At 38.3% G+C, this 12,749-nt stretch overlaps 1 protein-coding gene across 1 annotated transcript in view; it reads right to left on the reverse strand.

Moving 5' to 3' along the window:
- The window catches only part of PPARGC1A (PPARG coactivator 1 alpha), a 368,813-nt gene that overhangs the window by 296,410 nt on the left and 59,654 nt on the right, over window positions 1-12,749 (reverse strand). The gene's annotated exons all lie outside the window — the stretch shown is intronic.

Here is a 12,749-nt window from a genome sequence, read left to right on the forward strand (position 1 = left end):
TGTAAAATTTCTAAATATAAAGAATACATATTGGGGGGGAAAGGGACACTTTCAGCTGACAATCAGTAAAATGACAACACTATGTGAGAGCAATGTGAGAGCAAGAAAGACCAAAAGCAGTATAAAAGATGGGAACCAATGTAATCAAACAGATATCATCAAAGACTTTGAAAAGCAAAACTTTGAAGCTGACAGCATTAAAAAAGTCACTCAAATTTTACTTGATTTGTGAATCTACAACTCCTTTTGAATCTGTCCCCTAATACACAGCATTGCTCTGCAATGTTGAACACAGTGATTCCTCAAGGGTTTGACTCCTCTGATATGTATAACCCCAGGCTAATTTTCTAAATGGGTGATACTGTTCTTTTCCCAGTGGAAATCTAGAGCTAATTTCAAACAAGGAATAATTTATGTTAAAATTACTGAACCCATACAATACCGAGCTTGAAGTTCTTAACAATCCTAGAACAAATTGAAGTGCTGCTGAATAAATAAATTATATGCACAAGCACACAAATATGCTAGATATACAGATATGTACACCTTTATGCATACTGATCATGAGAATGGCACACCAAAATCTTGTGTTTGCAATGGGCCTGTTACCTGACCTAATAGCAAAACTGATCTGAAATGGTTAAATCTAGAGATCATAACAGATCAAATTCAGACCTATTTATTTCCTTATTCAAGAATAGAAAGTTCCTACCAATTTTTAGGTCTGACAAATTTAAACAATTAAGGTAGGCATATAACAGATTTTCAGTTTGAAAACAAAAAATATCAGTAACAAGTATCTTCTTCAGCCATAACTTTTTATCAGGTTAAATCAGAAATATTATCCAAAAAATTTTGAAAATTAAAAAGTCAAAAAATAACCTTTAGACTGAGAATGATACCATCTGTTTGGCCTCAAATATTACACTTCTATTGTAAGCAATTGCTAAAAAGCTTGTAAGAGATCAAAACAAAGAAAAACACTCCAGTACTGAAAAATTTTAGATACTTTATTTTGAAATTTTCTAAGCTAAACATTTCCTTAACTCTTCTGGAGCTTTTAAAGACTAGGCAGATAGATAGTAAACCCCTAATTTATGGTCTAGCCCTTCTGTGTCACCTACTCAACCTTTAATCAGAAGAAAAGTTGCATCAAAAACAACGTCATAGAGGGTTAATCAACAATCTAGTGGGTTTTATTTAGTGACACCCATATAAAAATATACTGACCCTTTTCCCAGTTACAGCTGAGAGAAACAGAAATTTAAATCACAATTACCTCTGTCCATGGGGCTTAATTAAGATTTTTTTGGTTCCACACTAAAACTAGCATTAGAAGACACAGAGCTGATAACAGCATTTACAGAGGGTTTTGTACTGCTGAGTTGTTATGGTTTACTTAGGGCTGTACAGTTCTCTGTATGCAGACCTGGACTCATTTCAGTTCTACATACCCAAGCAGACAGAGTAGAAGAAACACAATCCATCTAAGCACCGACATGCTACATTTGGTTAAGTCCTGTAACTAAAAGATATAGCAATGGTTTTGCATAGTGCTAACACCACGAAGTAATATATTTTCCTCCAGTTTAAAGTGGAGAAGAAAATTAATTAAGAAACACTTCAAAATATTGAAACTTGGTTGATATCATAATTATGACAAGTAGACCTGAAATAGTCAAATCTTCCATCTTAAGGAAGCTACTGATTAATTTGGGAAGATGAACACACATATTTCTCTTCCAAGTGATTTTTGCCATATTCATCATTTACTTTTCTTTATTACATCTTAAAGATAAACATTCTGTGCATTTCTATCAACTACCACGATTCTGAAAGTTATACTCTTTTTGATACATTAATTGGCTATCATGAAAAATGAAGCAGAAAATATTATTCATAGAAGTGTTACTCTGCTGCACATCACAACTTCAAAGCACTTCACAGGCATTCCTTACCCTGCACAGCATTCCTGTCAAGCAGATAAATATGGGTTGCCCCATTCTCAGGCAGAAAAGGAGGAACAAAAGAAATAAAGACCTAAACTGCCAAAGGGTTTCATTAAACGAGCTGTTCCAGTGACCGGTTAACACAGCACCTTCCGGGCAGAGGTTTTAGACAGCTTCACAACTCCGTCTGGCATTGTTTTCAACATCTAAAGTTGCCTCTGCAGGTTAGCAACATTATTGGCATCTTGGCTTGAGTCAGCTAACAGAATACAGCAATATTAAAACTTCAAGGCCATCTTGTCCCTAATCCCGCGTAGTGGTCATTATGTCGTTTGTTCCATAGAGCAAAAGATATAAATGACCTCAGACATTCTAGTTAATTATTTATGCACAAGGAGTAGTATCATGATTGGAAATTATGCAGAACAGATTAAATGGACCACATTTTATTATGGAAGAAAATTACAAGCAAGATTTCCAAAACATGGTTATCTAAAAATAGTCTTCTAATTCCTTACTGAGACACCTGACTTTCCAAACTGCCAAGTATGCAGAAGTTTCCCAAATTAAACACCAAATATGAAATTCAGAACTTCTGTCCACCAGTCTCTATGAAAAGATGCCCTAAGTAATGCTGGGAAGGTAAAAAAATTGGATAATGAAATCACAAAAATCTCAAAAAATACACACTGACATGAACAACTAATCTACCTTAAAAAACTTGACTGTAAAGACATTGCTTATATAATTTGGGATGTCGAAAAACATGAATCTGTGTTGGGGCCATGTGCTGTACAACATAGTTTAATTTCTTCTGTCACAAAGAGTATCATTTGCCTGAATTACAGTTGATGGCAGAAGATGTCAGTTCCTATTAACTAAAAAAAGAATTCACGAGCAGGTATTACTTGATGCTCACGTATTTCTGTAGGAAAGCTCTTAGCCACCTGGTGCTACGAGTCAGAATTTGTCAACCCAAGGTGTTCATGCAAAAATGTATTAGTGACTAATCACCTGAGACCAGCTAGGGTTAATTTAGCAGAACAGCTTCTAATCTCCACTTCTTTCTTCTCTCTGTGGTAAATGGACCAGTAGAGACAGCACAGTAAAAACATGTTCCCACTTTCTGAAAAAAAATATCTTTTTTTACTGTGTCCATCTATCACAACCTTTTACCTTCCAAGACAGTTATGAAGGCCACATCGGTCATGGAACCATCCTTTGAATGTAAGACAGCATTTCAGTCGAATGCAGCAAGTTTTGGAGAGGCAAACAGCCAAGTAGGAGAATGGGAAATTTACCAAGGAGGTAAAGCAGTAGGGTGAGAAATGACAGAACAGTAGCCATGTTTTATTAGCCATTATGGGGCAATGAGCCTGTCTTAAGAATGGCTTGCAGTATGAGCAAAGAGGAAAGTAGGAAAATGTAAAAAACATGGCTTGGTGGAATAAAAAGAAAATAAATGCCACTGAGTAGCACTCAAAGAAATGAATGTTTATAGGCAATGTCTGGATCCTTGTACCAACATGTTTTGAGCAGTGACTACATCCTACTGGAAAGGTAGGTGAGCTGCTTCTGAGAAGCAGTAAGAAAATATCTACAGAATGATTGGGCAAGAAAAGGTGCACAAATTCTAGGACAAAAAACGGGGAGTCAACTTTTCACCCAGAAAGACTGATGGAGATAAATACTGCTGATTTAAAAGGGATAAGGCTGAATGGAAGAATATCCCAAGGGAATATCCATTGCATCTTCTCCAGTGCTGATGATAAACAACTGGGGATTTGGCTTAGTGGTGAACAAGTCAGTGCTGGGTTAATGGCTGGATTCAATGGTCTTAGAGTCTTTCCAAACCTTAATGACTCTGTGATTCTAAGTCCTGAGCCTGAAGCTGCAAAAGAGAATGGCAACAGCCTAAGAGCCCACGAACACTTAAAACAGATTTGTCTTAAACAGTGAGGGGGGGACTGTTTTAGATACAAGGTTTTTCTACCCACACAGATTACGGGATTATCCAGAGAAGCCTTCCTGCTCTACAAGGACCGACACTTTACTATCTTGAATCCAGTGTCGTGAGTTGTGATTCTTTGCTTTCTGATAATGGGTTTTCAGAGAAGAGATACAGTACAAACCTATGTATTCTGAAATGTATTTAAGCACCAGTAAGAAGGTACCTCCATCTAAGACAGCCAAGGACACAAAGAGAAAAAATCCGGTTGTAGCCACGAGGGTCCTGGTGCCATTAGAAGAACATCATCACTAACTAACTTGTAAAGGTAGTCCCCTTGGGCGTTTCATTGAATTTTTTTTGTTTGTTTTTAATGGACTTTACTACCCAACAGTTCAAAAAATGCAAATCCATACTAATGAATTGTCTTCTTAATGTTTCTTTCATTCAGCCACTGAAAAACAAAGCACATTATTAAAACAAATCACACTAGTAAAAATAAGAAGGGGCTACAGGCTTCTGCTGAAAGTCAAAGCTGGACTAAGCTCCCTACTTGGCAGAAATTCATCTTGGTTACCAATACTTTTATTTATAATGAAAGCAGTTTCGTTATTACATCTTTGCTAAGCATGGTTGTAACTCAACCATCCAAGAATTACCTGGCCTTTTAAAAATCACTTGTTTCATTAGTTAGCCTATTTTTGTTGCTGTTTTAAGAAATTCCCCTATGTGCTGTAAAAGAAACTCTTTTAAGACAAAGAATCCTTTATAAGGAACAAACTAATTGAAGGGGGAAGGAGAGGCAACCTGACAGCCTCTATTCATATTCTAAATGTGAAATATGGCTTCTAACATCCCTTCCACTCGTTAAAGTTCTAATACCGTATGGAGATACCCAGTGTCTTCTTTATGAGTCCACCAACAAAATATTCAGGACCAGCACCTTCTTAAGCAACAAATGAAGTGATACACATTTTACTGCAAGAAGAGTAATCTCTGAGAACCTGCCATTTGTATTTCATTAAAATGGGAAGAGAAGCAACAGTACTTAAGTTGTACATGTACGACAGCAGTAACCACAGAGACATTCATACATTTGGAAAAACAAAAGTTTGGGGTTTTTTTTAAATAAAACAGCTGGGGATATTGGCCAAGGAACTCTGAATCTAAATCCAAGGAAATATACATCCCCATGAACTTTGACTTAATTGGATAAAAATGGAGATACCAAATGCAATGTAATTTTGTGTGGAGCACTGTTATAAGGCAGAATCAACATTTACACCCCACTGCAACCTCCAACATAGTAAAAGTACCAGTATTACATGTTGATACTTCTATGCTTTTGGCACCTGCTTTGCTTCTTAAAAAGCCACCTTTGAGTATCACTGTATGCTTTTCAGACCTTGTTCACTCTTCCAAGAATACTGATGCTCCTATGCCCAACCTAACCCATGAAGCTGCACCAAGATGGAAGTAACAGCATCTGTAATGGAGCATGGGAAAGGGTGCCAGGAGTCTTCTTGGAAGGGAAAGGAGAGTCGCAGCTGCTTGTCTGCTTTAAAACCATTTAGGACATGGCTGAGCACTTTCAAACTCTGCTGTTCCTTCTCTTCTGCCAAGGATAAGCAGAACAAAAGGGATTTAATAAAATGAGTTACACAAAACCCGGACCATTCCCACCCTGCATACTGTCTTGTACTACTTTTCAAATCAATATACTACTACCACTCATACTTTGTGCTACCATGATACTTGGCTTAGTATCAGCACTATGAAAACCCCATGAAGTACTAATCACTGTCACATGAAGCAGAGGCAGCAATACACCAGCTCTGTTTAGGCTCTCTGAAAAAGAGGCATTTCCCCTACAGAAGACATATTTCCTTTAGGAGAATGAAATGGAAAATGGAATCCTGTGCTCACTGCCTTGGGAAACTGCTACTGGAAAATACTTTTGCCAGTGATAGCTACTCATATCTGACATTCACAGTGAAGAACCACCTAGTTTACATACATTTTTCTAGTACATATTTCCCCTATTTTTCTCAAAGGCATGAAATCGTGTGGTATCACTGCCAGGCTATGAATGTGCAACACAATTTTACTTTTTTAATTTTCATATTTGCATGGCAGTTCAATTCTGAATCACTTACATTGGTCACTTAGTGTAAATACGGCTTAGGGCTAACAAGATAGCATGAGTGAAGATTATTATCCCACTTTATCCATAAGCAGATAGTCCAGTGCCAATCTAAGGCCCTACCTTGCATGTTTGACACCTGCATGTGCAAAATTTAGGACATCCATCCAAAAGCATACATGTAATTTTTGGTGTGACTGGGGCTAGCACCATTACATTGAAAAGCTGGTCCCAGAGTTCCCCAGAGAAATGCCAAAGACAGTGATTGCAGAGGTGTCTAATTGACAGATACTGTGAAGGAGGAGAGGCAAGTGGTGCTGCATGACAAAATCAAGGCATTATCTTTACTGAGCCTTGCCAAGATGCCTCAACTCTGAGCTAGGAAAGGATAAGCACATTCTTGGCTGTCTTCTGACAAGCTTGACAATTAGTGTGCACTGATTATCGTGCATATAGTGAAATGGTTTTATACTGCTATCAAACTGACTATGTTCTTGATACAGGACACTTTAAAATATCATAATACTTTCATCTATTTGAAAACAGAGGAAGTAAACTGTGATGCTCATCAAAGTAGAGCATTACGCAGCCTTTCAATCTAGAAGTTTCTCACCTGATGGAAAGTCAAGAATGTGAACTTTAATGGACAAAGGAATACATTCAGAGCAAAATTTATATATTCATCCTGCATCCTGTTCAGACTGTAAGCAGGTTTAAGAGTGCTGAAACACATCCCCTTACACCCATTTACCCCAGCCTCTCCTCCTACTTACACAGGATTCTTTCACCTCAATTTAAACATGACGAAAATGGATCAAACTGGCAGCAGATTCAAGACTTCCTTTCCAAAAGGTACTACAAGATATGCAAAAACAGCCAAACCAGTCCATTTGGCCACGTTAACCTGTAACATAAACACAAGCACTCAAGAGTTCTACTCACTAAAGGTTAATTTAATCATAAGCCTAAGTACTTTTCTAAACTGGGGCCTATGCCGCTTCTTAGAAGTCTGAGACATCCTAGTATCCTAAAACAAATGAGCATTTTTCACTTCAGTTGATTTCATGCTGCTAAAAATTCTCTTCAACCAGTAATGAACTAATGCATTAGGATGCGTGCTGCCATACCAACGAAAATGCACCACCATTTCCTTTTAATGGCATATCAAATATTTTGCTTTGTGTAGACATCAAGATTTACAAGGGGTTTTTTAGTTACATTATTAGTAATAGTGCTAAAATCTTAAGAACTAAGAAGCATTATATTTAATTATCCTTCTATAATTACACTGATTAAATACAGCGTAAGGGGCCATAAAGATAGATAAAACATTATGGCTAAAAAACTTTTCAAAAATGACCATAAAATTATTATTAAGCCTGAGGTGGGAAAATTAATATCACAAGCATGATTTTATAGGGTTTTCTTATATCGCTTCCCCTTCTTAGAGTATCTCATCTGCAGTGGCAGCAGAATTTCCTCCCAGCAGTAATGGAAATGAGAACTAACTATAAAAAATGTTGCAACTTGAAAGGGAGGTCAGTTTAGACCTCCATACCAAAGGAAAGTATTCGTGTGCTTGATGCTTCAGGCAAATGCCAGTAAAACATATTAAAACACCTCTGAGCTTCAAGCACACTGGCTTACACTTGGGTAGTATTTGTTTTCCTCATTACCTTTTCCTTTCTTTTCTTTTACAAATACTCTGCATATGCAAGAATCAGTACAATGTAACAGTCACAACTGTTTTCTGAATAATGATCTAAAAAGAGAGATTCAAGGATTTTCATACTGGATAACCAATACTATTATCAGGATTAAAGAATCCCAAGAAAAATTCTGACCAAGAACTAATATTAAGGCAAAAAGCTAATACTGGAAATCTGCAATGTCTTCAAAAACCGAAAAGACCAGATTATAAGGTTATGATTGAGCACAGGAAAAACAAAACAGATCTTTCTGACCTCCGTATGGGATAAATCATTTCAAGTAATAATTTTCCTGATTCTTTGAATTATATGTTTAATTAATTTTATTACACATAATTACCAAAATGTATCATAATTATCTGACACATTTCAAGAAATATGGTCTCATTTTACTTAATTATATGATTAATTAACTATGGTAAGTAATTGCTAAACTTCAACAAAATCACATTTCTCCTTTTCTTTCAAAATTTGGAAATCATCCTAGAGTGCTCCTGCTTATGACTGCTTCTTGGAAACAGCTCTGTGGTCACCAAACACACATTGGTTCTACAGGAAAGAAGTGCACGACCTCCTGCTTCTATTCTCTTTTACTGTGTTATGCTCAAAATATATTCATGTTCTCAGTTCTTAAAAATAGCTACAGATTTTTTTTCCATCATGACTGGCTTTGATAAAGACACATCTGGTTGTCTTAAGAACCACCACACACTCTCTGGAAAGTCTGCTATTACATTTCCCAGCCCACTGGCTTGGTTTCAATGCCTGCAGTGCATCGCAAAGACGCTCCTGAAGACAGAGGGCTGGTGCAGCCCCTGACCTGGATCTCGGTTGAAGAGCAGGAACAGCCACAGTGTATCACTCTTCCGTAACTGTGGGTTGGCGGATAGCACCCATACAAGGTCATTAGAGCAGGAATGAATTGAAGACAACCTGCAATGTCTCAAATTTATCCTAGAGGCCAAATCACTCACCAGATGCATCACAAAACCGGCACATCAACATCTCTGCTGTGCATCACCATTTCTGTGGCTGCCCTTAGCTGTGAGCCATTACATGAATCAGGGTGCAACATTTGGGATGTGCATGTGAAGAGAGCTCAGAAATGCAGATGGGAGAAAAATGACTAAATATTATTAATCAGTGAAAAGTAGTAACAGCACATACTGTATCACAGTCCATGGTAGATATATGTTTTGAGAGTCGTACATCCCAACCAAAACTAGCCAATTAATAATAACACAGAATGAATTTTTTATATTTCAAGAGACAGCTGATAATATTCCAAGGATAGGTAATTTGTAACATTAAAAAGAGCCTTAACATGTGATATTTCAATACAAATTGATTGCCTATATTTCTGATGCGTTAAGAGAATTATTTTACAAAATCATTTCATCTCAACTGAAAATGCGATAACACATCCAAACCTCAATCAACAAAACGTATTCCTACATTTTGAAGAAAGTAACAGGTCATTTATTAGACAGAGCTTTCCCACTTTTCACTAGGTTTATGCCACTATTTAATACTTGGCACACAATCTCCAGATTTCAGTTGCATGCTAGACACTCCTAATCCAACTAGTGCTGCCAAGAATCGAAGCAAAGACTGTCTAATGCAGCAGGATCTTATTATAAGTCAGTCCCAAATGACACTGAAAAAAAAAATCAATCTTTTTTTATTTTAATCCCCATTTTCCCCTAAATAACAAACTCTGATTCCTTTACAAACTGATGAGGTGCCTATTCTGCAGGCCACACACTGTAGCTGACTTGTGAGCAAAATTAGCAAATGGGCATGAGGAGCTGAAGTGCCTGGTTGGCTGTGAAGCAAAACAGAAACCAGGGGCTATCCACATCAGTGCCTTGCCAGGTCAGTCACACAGACTGCTCTGTGTTTAACGTTTCCATGTACAAAACTGCCTATCAGCATTTTACTTAGAGACTCAACACAGTTGTTTCTATGTGTTCTTAAAAGTAAGGACACGTTTCCCAACTTCCCTGATGGATGATTTTTAATAAGGTTCTGAACAAAACCTAGGGAACAAAATGCTTTGATGATAAAGAATAAATTATGGAAGCCAATATAATTGTCAAGCTTATATCAGCCATGGCTAAATATCAAAAAACTGGAAAACAATCAACTTTGCCATAGACCAAGTACAGAAATAGAGAGAGATTGTTCTACACAGCGTATCTGTCAGTGTTCTACCTCAAACTGGATCAGCCTCTGGCACCCACAGACAATCATCCTCTTCCATACCTAGAAGTCCCTACTCATATTCCCTGGTACCAGGGCATGCTTTTTCTTAGTCCTCCATCATCAGAAGCAGCAAATTCCGAAAAGCCATCACATGCAACCCTCTGGAGATGGCTTCATATTGCAAAAGTAAACTCTTCTTCCAAAATTCAGAGACTACAGAAGTGATTTTGAACTACGTCTGCCTTGCCAAATGTGTGCCGTGGATCTTCAACAGTTCAAAAGCTCTTGGGAAGATGAAATGATTAACAGTAAACATCACAAACCCCTCCTAATACCTCTCCTCATTCTGCCTGCAAAGTGAAAATCAAACTTATCAGGGACCTTTTGTTGTTTGTATTAACTGGAAGTCTGATGGTTACACTGCTTTTTGGGAATGCAGGAGATCTTAGGTACATGAAAGAGTATCAGCCTGGGAAAAGGGGGGACCCAAAAATGGAAAAGGGGAAGACTGCACTCATTTATATATATATTGAGCCAGCAGTGTGCCCAGGTGGCCAAGAAGGCCAAGGGCATCCTGGCTGTATCAGGAACAGTGTGGTCAACAGGACCAGGGAAGTGATTCTTCCCCTGTACTCAGCACTGGTGAGGCCACACCTCGAGTACTGTGTCCAGTTCTGGGCCCCTCAGTTCAGGAAGGATATTGAGGTGATGGAGCAGGTCCAGAGAAGAGCAACAAGGCTGGTGAAGGGACTCAAGCACAAGTCTTAAGAGGAGAGGCTGAGGGAGCTGGGGTTGTTTAGCCTGGAGAAGAGGAGGCTCAAGGGAGACCTCATCACTCTCTACAACTCCCTGAAAGGAGGTTGTAGCCAGGTGGGGGTTGGTCACTTCTCCCAGACAACTGTCAGTAAGACAAAAGGGCATGGTCTTAAGCTCGGCCAGGGGAGGTTTAGGTTAGATATTAGGAAGAAATTCTTTACAGAGAGGGTAATCAGACATTGGAATGGGCTGGCCAGGGAAGTGGTGGATTCTCCGTCCCTGGAGGTTTTTAAGATGAGACTGGATGTGGCACTTAGTGCCATGGTCTAGTAACCATGGCAGTGTTGGATCAAGGGTTGGACTTGATGATCTCAGAGGTCTTTACCAATGTGGTCGATTCTATGATTCTGTTCTACATTTTAAGACCTCAGTTTGATCTCAACAGTTATACTGCTTCTAAAAATTATTTACAAGGCTGGACTGCAGAGTCTGCAGTCAAGTTCATCATGGCACTGCTCCTATTTTAAGGTCAATTCTTTTGATAATAAGTAAATGATACTGCTGGATTTATTTCTGTTCTGTTTGAGAATTGTCATTTTTGGTATTTTGTTTCAGTATCTAGACACATGTTCTGCCAGGTGGCATTTTCTGATAAACGTATTTTAAGGTATTACACATTTGAAAATATGCACACCAAAATAAGAGAAAGCAGTGAAGGCAGTTCACACATCAACATTCACTCACACAAAATCATGATCTTCAGGAGAGCAAGAGGTGTGAACACATCCACCAAATCATCTTGTAGCCAAAGATCCCAAATCCTCTTTTCCGAAAAACGAAAGGCCTCTTCTGGATCTTGGTCTTCTTTTCCTGAGAGCCCTTGTCAACGAAGACAACACATGCCGGTACACTGACCTTCTGCCATATGCGCTCACCCAGCTGAAGAAGAACACTTGGACAGGTAGCTCAGAGAGTGTGAACTATCCCTACCAATCAACTCCATTCAGCACACCTATCTGCCTTGCCGATGCAAGGGAAAGACACTTGCCTTTAGTAGTAACTTATCTCCTTTCAGTTTGGGTCATTCACCATATTTCTGGATTTACAGTAGCTTGGGAAATCCTCAACAAATGGCTCCTATCTCTGTATAGAGCAACTCTACAACACAACAAATCAGTCCTATCTCAGATGGGACGGCGAGCCAACCTGACCATTTTCTCTATGCTCAGCACATCAGACTTGACGAGCATCTGCAAATCAGACACAACAGGACATCTGCTAAAGGATGCATCCGACAATGACATCAGGCTTGCCAATGTTACAAGGCCCACCTAAATCCCACCTTGGAATAACCATTTGCAGCCGGGGCAGACAAAGTGTGAAAAACACATGCCACCCCATATGGTTCCAGCCTCTCTATTCTGGTAATAGACCTCCCTAAGGTCTAATACTTATTAGACTTCAGCAGCAGTAGCAAACATAAAGCTCAACTTAAGATTTCTCTCCAAATTTAACTGACTTTCTGGACTTCTACTCTTGCTTTCTCCCACCCTATAAAATGAAATAATTTCTTCCTATACATTTTTATGTTCCTTAAGGTAGAGGTTTGTGTCTAAATTTCTCATGGAGGGTCCTTAATTTTAGCATTTTTTATTTTATTTTTAGGAGAGTTTGTTGGTTTGGGGGTTGGTGGTTTTGCTTGGGTTGGTGGGTTTTTTGTTTTGTTTTTTTTTTAAGAATTCTTCTTTCTTCCATTGTTGCACAACTTTAGGGCATCTAATTCTCTTTCCTAAAATAATCACTTGACATAAATACTTCAAAACGCATTGAGATAAATGTATGTTTCATTACAGTTAGATCACAAAGGAACTTCTATAGCAGCATTTCTGACACAAAATGAACCTTTGTGATTAATGCCAACAAAACATTTCATATAATAATAAGGTGCCTTAACGGTTTCAATGTTATTTTAAAGTGTTATTAAACCGTCAATTGCTCTGAAAACACGGTGAGGTCTTGCAGTAGAATTTAGATTTAAA

Source organism: Corapipo altera, unplaced genomic scaffold (genome assembly GCF_003945725.1).
Source record: "Corapipo altera isolate COAL_440 unplaced genomic scaffold, ASM394572v1 22, whole genome shotgun sequence".
Lineage (NCBI taxonomy): Eukaryota > Metazoa > Chordata > Aves > Passeriformes > Pipridae > Corapipo > Corapipo altera.